Genomic DNA, 11,902 nt, shown 5'->3' with positions numbered 1-11,902 from the left:
TTTATCAACTCAAAGATACAGGTCTTGGGCCACAGTGGTGACATCTCATTTACCTCCAAGAGCTCTCCAAGAGCTTTGGCAAAGGAGTCATATTTTATTTCTGATTTTTCATGTGGGCTTTGCAGGACAGTGACTCCCCCCAGGCCAGTGGCAGCAGCAGAGACAACACTGAGTTTGTGAGGTCTTAGTCCTGAGCTTTTGCCAGCAACTAATGCAGGCTGCATGCTGTGTTTTGACAGGTCTAAAGATCTGCATTTCCCCATCAAACAGCTTCTAAAGCTCCTCTTCCAGCTGTTTAGGGCAGAGACCGTAGAGGGACTTGGCTCTGTGGTCATACATATTTATGGGAGCACACTGGGTGCCAGGGTACCACATCCAGCGCAAACAAAGGATGCAGCTGGCAGAGGCTCAGCCCCTCCCCACCTGGGGAGCTGATCTCAGGCCCTGTTGTAATGCAGGACCAAGCAGGGAGTGACCCAACCTTTCATTCACTGTCCTGTTTTGTTCTACTTTGATATTTGATTTTCCTTTCACATCTGATTTTAGCATAAGCTCATTGTTATACAGCCCCAACACTGCTGCTCTGACAGCTTGGGGATCTCAGCATTGGTAAATCCATCACTGTGTAAGAGCCTGAAAAGCCCTTGCTCTCTGGTGGGCTCTCATTGAGGTCTTTCAAGCTTAGTGCAGTTTTGGAGTGCTTTCCTTGCATGTGTTTGTGGAGGTTCTTGCAGTTCAGTTTGTTTCTTCATTAAAAAATGCCCAGTTTTTTGTCCAGGAACTCAGTTCCTTGGAAGTGCCTCTGACTATGTTGTTACCTTCAGATGCTTGGTTTTGCTACTGCAGTTGTCATTTCTTAGAGTCCTTCCCCACATGAGCAGAACATAGAGGGGGGGAGACCTGCTCTGTATTTTTCCCCACAAGGGAAAAACTGCAGATCCCTCCCATAAAGCATTCATTCTGACACGTACTCCAGGAGAATATTGCTCTGCCAGCACCTTGGTTTTCTCTGGGAAGGCACAGAGCATTTCCAACAGTGGAAAAGGCAGGACATCAAATGGAGGTAACACTAGCAGGAGTCTACAAATGCTTGAGATGCTAGAAGGCAAATACAGCTTTTGCCTTTAGGTTTCCAGATCAAAGTACAGGACAAGCTTTAAGTGCAACCTTTTGTACAGCCTGAGAGAGAAAATTCCTCTACAGAGAGAGCTGGAGGATTGAGCAATACGGAGATTCACAAAATCCCTGAGGTCTCCATAACTCTATGGTCTCTCTGTTTACTATTAATGTACCTTTTGGGAAGCAGCCAGGCTTACCAGGCAAAGGGAAAAAGTTTCCAAAAGGAGCCCTAGTGGGGGTTGGGTGCCACCACTGCTGGGGCATTCAGCTGAGATCCCTGTGGACAGCAGGAGTTTCAGACACACTGAGCTGTTCCTCTTCAAAACTGAATGGCCTTACAAGATACCTGACCATGGACTACACTATTCCAACATGGCTAGTTGGAATAGTGACAACTATGGCTAGTTGGAATGGCAATTGACCTACTACAGGCAGTCCCAGGAGGGCTGGAGGGACAGATCAACTGTCTCCCACCTCCTTCTTCTGCTGCTTCTCCTGTCAAGCAGCCTGACACTCACAGAGCTGTGCCCAGGCACCTTGGGGTCCCGAAAATCCAGAGGCTGAGAGATATGCCCTTGGCCATAGGAGCAGGTAGCCCTTTGTCAGTCACATCTTAGGGTATGTTCATTCAAAGCACTGAGCAAGCCCAATATACTGACAGTGGCAAATGGAGCTCTCCCAAAAGGGTAAGGGCTTCCCAGCAGAAAATGTATCTGGCCCTTGGTGTATATTTTATCCATGAAGAAAAGGCAGGTGGCAGAACAGCAGGCAGGCTGTTTAGAGTTCAAAAATAAAAGATGTCTTTTTAAAAGTGTTTTTAAAATAAAAAAACCAGAAGATTCATCATTTCTTTGGTTTAACTTCCTCCACAGTTAGTCAGAAATCATCAGGAAATGGCACCGAAGGAAATCCGTCCTGTTCTGCCTGGTCAGCACAAGGAATGTGCTCACGCAGAGGAGGACGGTGAGGGGGGGCCCTGGCTCTTCCCAGGCAGAGCTGAGCAGTGCAGCAGAGACAGCTCAAGAGCAAACTTGCATGATGTGTAAAGACAAAATGACAGGGAGACAAAATAAAGATGGATTTCCTCAATCAGCACACCCAGAATCTGACTTTTGCACCAAATTAAAATTTGGAATAACTCCAGAAATGTCAGTAATTCTTTTTCCCATGCTTATATATAGCAAAAAAAGTGCACATTTTTAACAACCATACACCTCTTCAGACTTTGATTTTCTCTAAACAGCTCTGACTGTCAAATGATACACGAAACTCACCAAATAGCTTTATTTTGACTGCAGACTTGCTCTGTGCTTCTCTCACCAGTACCCACACTGTTACTCCCTCCACAATCCACTGCTGGACTGGCTCAAAAAGTTCTTGAATGTTGCTATTTACCTCCAGCCTCTCTGGATCAAGCTGGGAGAAAGGGGTGTTTTGGTGTTATTCCATCAGGTACGGTTGGTTGCCTGTGCATTTGTGGCTGCAAAAACACAGACATCTAAGCAAAAGCACCATTCTTTTCCATTGGCACCATAATGTTAATCCTCCTAAGGAGCTCTTGCTAAGTCTTCTGACCACAGTTCACTGAAAACAGAGGAAGGAGCATGTATAGTGGCTGGTTTGTATTGGGAGGAGGTGAGAAACAGATGTGCAGGAGTTTGAAGCAAAGAGAAGAGCAGCTGTATCCACGAGGTTTGTTTCAATCCTGCAGATGAGACACTGCACAGAAAAGCTCAAGTAGGTGAACAGCCCTAAACCTCAAGTATACAGACCAGTACAAAGTCTGTACCTTTTATAGAAAGAGATGTTCCTATTCAGCACTGCACCTGTACTGCATTAGTCTATAGCAGTGAGTGTGGCACGTAAGGCAGCGAAGCATCGTGCCTTAAATCTTTCATCACTCTTTAACTCTCTGACTTGTGCTTCCCTAGGGGAGGCAGACACTGCCAGGCTCACCCTCAGGACCTTTTTGTTGTCCCAGAGAGCAGAGCCCAACCCATACTGCCAGGTCCCCAAACTGCTCCAAGACACATAAGGAAAACAACCTCTACAGGCAAAGAAGCAGGTGTGTCCCAGCCTGTATCCAAAGTCTGCCATCAGAAAGAAAAAAGGGCTCTGAATTGCATCTTGTGTTTATCAGTATTATTTTTGCTATGGGTGCCTATGATCCTGCTTCCTGAGGAAGCAGCATGTTCAAGGAGCTCTGTGGCACAAGGAAACCCCTGAGGTCCTTCTGCTGAGGAAAGGCTCAGTGTGTGCCCACCAGGTCCAGTATGAGGGCGTTGGCTTTGTTTGACAAATCTGTAAGCTGTTGCTTTTGCTTGGAAGCCCTGAGCAAGCTCCTTTTGCTATGTGGATCATGAGGAAAATACACTCAGCTGCCTGCACCCAAGTGAAATTCCCAGCCTTGTACCTGGGAGAGGGAAACGTGCAGTGTCAGGAAGAGGAACTAAAATCACTTTCCGCTGGAAGCCTTGCCTACAAGTATTGTATCTTAGCAGCTGTTGGGATGTGCTTTCACAGTATCCTTTGAATTCTGAATGGCTAGAAAATACTTAAAAATCAGATTTCTCTGATAGCTCTGACACTTGCACTGCAGCCAAGTGGAGTCCTCTGCCTGGAAAATGTTGACTCAAAGGTTTCCTGGTGCTGCTGAGCAGCGGGTCAGCATGAGATGGGATCAGTAACTCCAACCCAGGGTTGAGCAACCTGTTTGTCAAAATGCAAGCTGGCTGCTTCCCCAGGGAGGTGCTTGCTTCCCCTCCACACCAGCCCTCCCGGTACAAAGGGCCAAGGGCAGGGCAGGCGGGGACAAACCCAGCAAGGAAAGCTACAAGGCACAGAGTGAGACAGCGCTGGGCAAAAAGCAAACCCTGCCCTGCTGTGCCCAATGCCTGCCTGCTGCTTCCACAGTGAAATTACAGCCCAGGAGCCTCCAGTAAATTCAATCTCACTTTGGTGGGAGGTTGGCGGCAGTTTTAGGATGGGCACAAGGTGTCCAAGGACATCTGTGGCTGAGTGGGTGGGAGCTCGGGGGAATACAACTTCCACATCCAAAAACATTACCTTTTATTTTGGCTTGGAAAGCTTGCAAATAGCTGTCCTTCAAAAGGTCTAGAGACAACCCTTATCTGATGTTCACCCCAAACAGGGAAGGGGAGACAAAAGGGAAACTCTTTTGGTGAAAGAAGGTGTTTGGTGCTAGCAAATGGCCCCCATAAAGGCTTTCAGTTGCCACGGGATCTACTTGGTGCTGTGGTTGCCTTTTTTGAATAACCAGCCATGGTTGTGTGCTCCCCCCTTTCTGCTTAAGCAATAGCCACTGGTGGTGGTTGTGATGGTTTTGGACTCCAGGAGGACAGATAACAACGCAATAGCTAAAGGTCATAAGTCTTGCTCAACAGCTGAGGGCTAATTGAGCATGTGCCAACCAAAATACAGCTGGTATGTAAATATGAGCATAAGTCAATCATCTTACTCCATAAATAGTGGGCAGCCCAGGGCCTGTTGAGCTCTCCTTCACAGCAGTGGGCTGCAGGACACGAGCTGCCCTTGAGTGGGGACACCTCTCAAGGTTATTCCTCAAAGCTGAGAGAATCCTTATCACATCAGATAATTGGTAAGTGAATTGGGAATAAGTGTGCTGAAACTTTGAAATCTTACCTAAGTGATGTGAAGGGTTGGTTGTGTACATATAGTCCTTTAGACATAAACCATTGACCAAACCTGGGACTAAGTCTGCATCCCAGTGCACCCAAACTCCTCTGAGAAAGGAGTCTAGAACACAAGGTAGTCCTACCTAAACCTCACGTCTCACTGGGAGGCTCTCCCTGACACTTTTGGCTGATCTGTCCTTCATGCAGCTAATAATCAAGCATACCTTGCCATTGAATCTTATCAAACCATGTTGCATTTACTATCAAACTTGGTTAAATCACTGGTTTATCTCAATAAATATATTGCTACTTCTCTCTTACAAGTGAAGGGTGTCGCCCCAACTGCAACACCAGCTTCAGGAAGCATCACAAGGCAAAGCTATAGGGGAGAGAGAGACAGTGCCAAGCCCTGGGGCCGCAAGTAACCCCAAAATCAACCTCTGCTGCTGTCAAGGCAGAGAAGAGGAACAGTTGCTGCTGCTGCCTTAAAGACTGATCTTCCATCTCATCTTGTGAAACCTTTCAGAGGGAAGTGGTTGATCTCAAGCTGTTGTTTGGAGTCATTTTCATGGAAGTCTCCAAATAGATGTCACGCCTCAGTGCTGAAGACGGTGTTTTTTAGAAAAATAAACAAAATGCTGTTCCCATAGGCCACATTTTGTTCAGGATGGTACTAAAGTTGATGAAGTTCAGCTGTATTACTCTTGCTCTCTGCTCCCCTATGCGTGCCCATGGCAGAGGGAAGCAAGTCCAGCAGCAACTTGTGGAGCCTTGTGCAAAATGGAGGGGAAATCCAGGACTTACGCCCTCAAGTTTAAGAAATTCACCTGGATTTCTTTTCACAAAAGAGCATTTGTCATCAACTGGTTGGCAATGAAATCAGTCCACGTGCTGTTTTGGCTGATGCTAAATTGACTGTAGAAGTCACTGCCAGTCATTGCCTGTTCCTAGCCCTGCAGTGCCCACTGCCAAGATCCATGAGATCCAGTCTGCTGCTGCCAACACCAAGCAACCTGACTCTTGGATTTACCAAAGTAAGACAGGATTTCTAGTGTGGGTTGCTCTTCTGTAACACCAAGTTAGACACACAGGAGAGGCTCAGGGACAGCTGGCATGCAGGGCTCACCTTCTCCTCCCCATGCCTGATGCTGTCAGACACCTTCCCCATGTGCTCATTCTTCACTTCACAACCCACCTGAGAAAATCCCAGCCCTGAGGAGCTGCCAGTGAAATAGTATGAAAAACAAAGACACCTCTACCTGTATAAAAGATTTTTATCTCTATAATGCATATACTCATAGCTTGAGGACTCATATATGTATGTATTCTCAAGAAGCAGAAGACATCTGTCTCTCACACAGGACACAGAGGCATGTGGGGGCTGGCCTGGAGCTGCACCATTCCTTCAGGAATATCAGAGTTCCCATTTCTGTGTCTGCCTGGCTGTCCAGTGCCTACCCTGCTGTGCCTGAGCACACCAAACCCTGGGAGTCTGTGCCCCCCCCCAGCAGCTCGCTGTGCTGACTGAAACAACAGGCTGGGAAGGGGAGAGGAAAATGCCTGTTTTCCCTGTCATCTCCTCCCATACAGGGCTGCCTGGTGGCAGATGTGTTGCCTGTGGGATTTATTGCAATATTGGCCATGGGGTTTGGTTTGCCAGAAGTGGGTACCCACATACCAGCCACTCCTGCTGCACTGAGATGGGGTTGGTGACACAGACCCTGCAGCTCCTCACCACCAGCAGTGCCAGTCCTGCTGTTGCAGCATTCTGGGACACAGCAAGACAGAGGTGTGAGCACTGAATGAGCTGGAAATGCCTTGGTATAAATATCTCTCCTCCAGTGCCTTGGGTTCTGTGTCACAGGGAGATAACCAGCATTATCTAGCCGTGCCCAGGCACGGGGCTGCTCTGAGCTCGGATGCTCCAGCCACAGGGTGGGAACCTGGCAACACCCAGACACTTTAAGGTGGAAGGGCCCCAAGCCACACCACGACCATCTGCTCCATGACTCTGCTTCTCAGCACTATCAGTTTTGCATGCAAGAAGCTTTGCAGTCCCCATTCTCGTTATTTTACCATGTTTTACCTTCTGAGGCAGGCAGACAGCTGTCCATGTTAATGCAGTTGTTTTCACCCTGTGGCACAGGGGCTTCTGCACTCACTGGACAGTTCCCCACACACCCCGAGGAGGGTGGTGTTCCCAGGCACCAGATACAGTGACACCCATCTGTGGAGGGGAACACAGTGCCCCTCACAGCTAATCTTGGTCTGGGGTTAGTCGGTTGCCCCCAGTCCAAACCCACAACCCGCTGCCCGTTGGACACCAGCTCTGCACCCACCCTGGTCTGGTGGCAGGAGGCACTGCTGTGAAGGTGGGCTCAGCTGATGGCACTCCAGCTGCCTGGCAGCCTCTGCAGCCCTCCCACAGCCCCATGGCCTTCTCAGCTTCTCCTGGAGGAGAAAGTGATGCCTTTTCCTTCATGAGCTCAATTCACAGGTAGCCCTGCCGTGGCCATGCTCACGCTGGCTGCTCTTGAGTGGGGTTTTGCTGCTCCCCCCTTGCAGGGACACTGTGGCTTTCCCAAGGATGCAAGAGGGGACACAGAAACCACCGTCATCTTCTCTAGCACATCTTCTGCTGGGCACAGGGACACCTTCAGACAAAGACCGCTTTTTCATGACACTGCAGAGCCCAGCTCCCTCCAGTGCCTCTGAATGCATCACCCTGTAACACCAACCCCACTGCTGTGTGAGGAATGGAAGCCTCATCCATCACTAACAAAGTGTGTGTGCTTGCATAGTAAATCCCACACTTGCATTCAGCAGAGAAAAAAGCTGTCAGAAGTGGGGATTTATTACCATTTGCCAGTATTCTCTTTCCATTTTTGCTGATTAATTTTATACATGGAAGGGGAACTCTTGCAAAAACAGGATTGCAGTTGTGCTGTGCCATTTAAGGGCATAGGGATGGTGAGACACAAGGGAAAAGGGATGATGTTGAATAGACATGATGGTGTAGTTGGAGAACCAGCTATTTTACAGCGGATATTTTGTACACCCGTTGTCACCTCTGGGATGATGATGGCTTGTGTAAAAAGAAGGGAAGAGTGCAGAAAGGGACATGGCACTGTCTGCTTGGCTGACTTTCTAAAAATACCATGTTCAGCTCTGTCATCTGCATGGTCAGCACGGCAGCTTCTCCTGTCCCTGCCAGGCTGATGGGATCTTATTTTCAACATGTTTTCCTGTAAGATCACACTCCATCCAACCCCTCTCCAGCAATCCTTGAGCCCACTGCCCATCTTACTCTCAAAGGAGTGAATGTCTGGAAAATATTAAGGTCTTGCAAATTTTGTGAGAGCAGGTAATCAGACTGAGAAAAAAAAAAGAGGCAAGAGAATGAATTAAACCCTGGGAAAGAACTTTAATGGGAGTCGGTGGCTTATTAGACACCAGAAAATCCACTCTTTAGTCAAGGTTTCTCTCTCATGTGGATTTGCTGGTGTTTAATAAAGCGTGAACTCCCGTTAAAGCTTTTCCTGTGGTTGGAACATTCACAATGTGTGGCTTCTCTGATGTCTTTTAAGCAGCAGAGTTGTGCTGCAGCCTTGGAGAATGCAGTCAGTCCCCAGGCATAAACCCACAGAAAATCGTTTACTAGTTTATTTATTAGTTCTGTGGCACATGGGACTGCTTGTTACATCCAGTGTTTCCCCATAAAAACAGACAAAAGGACAAGTGGGAAAGGCAGGTTTTGCATGGTGGAAGACATCTTACCCCATCCCACCCAACATTACCTGCTGCAGCACCAGCTCAGGCTCCTTCCCCCACTCTGACCAGCCCTTCATCTGTCTCTAGAGGTTCTCAGCTATCTCCATAAATGCCCCAGTTTTGGTTAAATTCTTAGTGCTTGTGCTACGTGCTAAATTCGATTATCTTGATTTGGTTTATTTTAATTTGTATAAAAGAATTTATTCCTACATAAAAAAATAAAAATAAAAAAATCCGTCCCCTGGATGATTTTGAAACCACTGTGTTTCAATGGCATTGACTTGGTGCTCGTTCCATCAGCAAGGACAGGTAATGAGAATAAGCATTTCAGTTTCAAAACACTTGAAACTCTACTGTTTGCATCTAATTCTATTTCTCCCTGTCAGGATCAGCTTTTCAGAGGTTTGTGAACACTTAGTAATACAGCGAGATGCCTTGAGGGCATCTCACAAGTGCCTTAACTTCTTTGTCCGTGCCTTTTTTTTCTAGATAAAATGTATGTGCTGGTTTGCCCTTATCTTCCATTTCACTGACACACTCAAGGAATTTTATGTTTTGAGATGGAAGGTTTTCCTTTATAAACATCTGCACCTTTGTCCCTATTTATTTCTGTTTAGCCACATGTCCCATGTTTATTGTCATTTTTTGTTCCCATTTATTTATTTGGTATGAAACTAACGCCCATTGGGCCACAATTTCCAGGAATGCTTTTAATTGATTTTAACACAAGATTGTTTTCTATTGGCAGTGTTACATTTTTTTGGAGGCTGTGCTGTCTCCTTCCTCCGTTGCCATGGTGCAGCCCCATCAGCATCCCCTAGCCCCCCCAAATCCTTCTTCCCCAAGTCAGGTATGCTCCTTTTCCTTGGCAGGGATAGAAACATTGCAGGTCCAGTTTGGACCACAATTTGTATAATTTTATTAGGTTGATGATTTTAGCTTTCTTGCTTCTCCACTGTTTATTGAGTCTGAGGTTAAAATGATCAGTGTTAGAGCAGGGAATGCCTCTCCTGCTCCTGACCTAGGGTCCTCCAAGCAGCAACCTCTGGTGTTTCCAAAACATCTCCGGTTACAGCCTCAGGCATATGGCTGCAGCACCTGCATCACACCTTGTCTTAGCATTCTGACATCTTAGCCTCACAGAAAGGCCCCTGAAATTAATTCCAAGGTGATGGAAACAATGGTCTGCTGTCAACCCATACCCTCTGAAATGTTTGGAGCAGGGCTAGCAATGCCATTTCCTCAGGTGACAATCACGTTTCATTAGGTGTTTGCTAACAAACAGCAGTGACTGTCCATATCAAAACTGCTCATATGTAGATACACACATACACAAACAGGATTCTGTAAAATAAACAAGACTTGTCCTGGGACAGTCCCAAAACCAGAACAGAGCCCTCCTCCCATAAACCAAGACTAATCTTCTAAGACTAAACTTTGGATCCTGAATTTTTATGAGATCCCTCACTCAGCTCCTGCTTTTAAAAACCCTTCTCATAAACCTCCTTAGAAAGTAACAGACCAAACCAGGACAGGTTGAAGTAATTATATTACACCAATTACATCATATTGTAGTATTTATTTTTCTTTCTCTTTAAAAAACAATACCAAATCGTAATGTCAAGCAGGGAAGTCAGAGAAAGGGGACTTCCATGACCTTTGGCTGAATGCTCAGTAAGAACCAGAACAGCTTCTTCACCAAACAGAAACACTTTCACAGGGAAGTACTTTAGAAATAAAGCAGAAATCTTCTCAAATATGTTGTTATTGACAGCCGTACACCTGCAGGGAACACAATGAGCCTAGGGGCAGGAATGGCAGCCAGCTGCTGCAGTGGGAGCCACAGGACTCCTGCCTTTCTGCCTCCCAGCACTTTTGTAATTGTGGCGTAACTCCAGATTAGTTTTTCCTTCCTCTTCTTTCTTGTCCTCTTTCTTTTCTGCCTTCTCTATGCCAAGTCAGCAATTCAAAAGTTCAAACTTCACCAGCAGTGAGGTTTGAGAGGCAGAAGTTGGAGATGGCTGAGAGCTGGAGGGAGGGCTCCCGGTACCAAGCCCTGCCCAGGCCACTGCTCCCCAGCGGGGGCTGGATGGAAGGAAGGGGCAAAGGAAGTGTGACCTACCCCTTTGTGACAGGAGAGGAGAAAAACAGCATGTGGCTTTTAGCAGTCCTACGCTGTTTAGCACAAATTTCATGTCTGCAGGGCTCTTGGAAAAGGGGCTTAAAGGCCACAGGGATTGTGTCCAACTTTTGCATCTTGTGGGCTCCAAAGCCAGCCCTGAAGCAAACCTGATCACAATACAGCACCTACTGAGTTGAGGTCCTGGAGGAAGGGGCTCATGTTCTCATATTTTGCAGTTATGCAAGGTTTGGATGAATTCAGCTGTAGAGAGATCCAGTTCTGAAGCTCAACTTCTTATCAACATCTTATACCTCAGAGAGAATAAAGATCTTTAAAGGAAACTGTCAGAATATGGTGCCCAAAAATCCAAGTTGTTCAACAATATGTGGAGCTTTTTTCTCTTGTGTCTCTGTTAGAAGAGAATTAACTAACACTGAAACTCACTCTGGCTTTTTAGATGATGCTGACGACTTGTTTCTCTCCCAGAAACCTCCACATCCAGTAGCCAACTTCAACCACTCCTGACAGCAATAAAGATCCCAAATCCACTCCGCTTCGGCAAGACTCATGGAAAACAGGGAGCCAAGCAGAAGAGACTCTCGGCACCCCTGCAGGAAGAAAGGCTGTGGCAGGGATTCACTCATTGGAGACTGGAGTGCTGGGTCAGAAAATCAGCATTGAGCCCACATTGCAGCCTCTAGGAACTCCGTCTCTTCCACTGCCACAGCTGCTTGGGAGCTGTGTTTCCTTTCCTTGCAGGCTACTGTGGAATCAAGGTGTTCCTCAGACACCTCAGTGGCCTAAACTGTGAGAGAAGCAGCTTTGCTTACAGCTCACCCTTCCATTCAGATGTCTTACTGGCCACCAGGAAAAATGCTAATGACAACAGTTGAACTCTCCTGAATTTAAATTGGGATTGAACAAGTCTGATTAAATTTAGTTTTACAATTATAGATCACAATCACAGTATTTAAAAAAAAAAAAAAAAAAGCAAAGATTTTTATCTCAACTCTATCAGCAAAACAACAGCCACCAGTAAGGTAGGTTCTGCAATATTTTGGACTCAGTGCTGTTGAGCAGATGGTATTTATTGACAAACCTGCTGCTGAACTGTTTGCATTCCCAGGGCTGTAGGTGCAGTCAGCCCAAAGCATATTCACTACTCATTACTAAAATACTCATTTCCCTGGAAAACCATCTGTGTCATTCAGTCATGGCAGAAGCCCAGAAACAT

This window comes from Manacus vitellinus, unplaced genomic scaffold (assembly GCF_001715985.3).
Source record: "Manacus vitellinus isolate BGI_N305 unplaced genomic scaffold, ASM171598v3 scaffold_19_pilon, whole genome shotgun sequence".
NCBI lineage: Eukaryota > Metazoa > Chordata > Aves > Passeriformes > Pipridae > Manacus > Manacus vitellinus.
Note: the sequence above shows the minus strand (reverse complement) of the source record.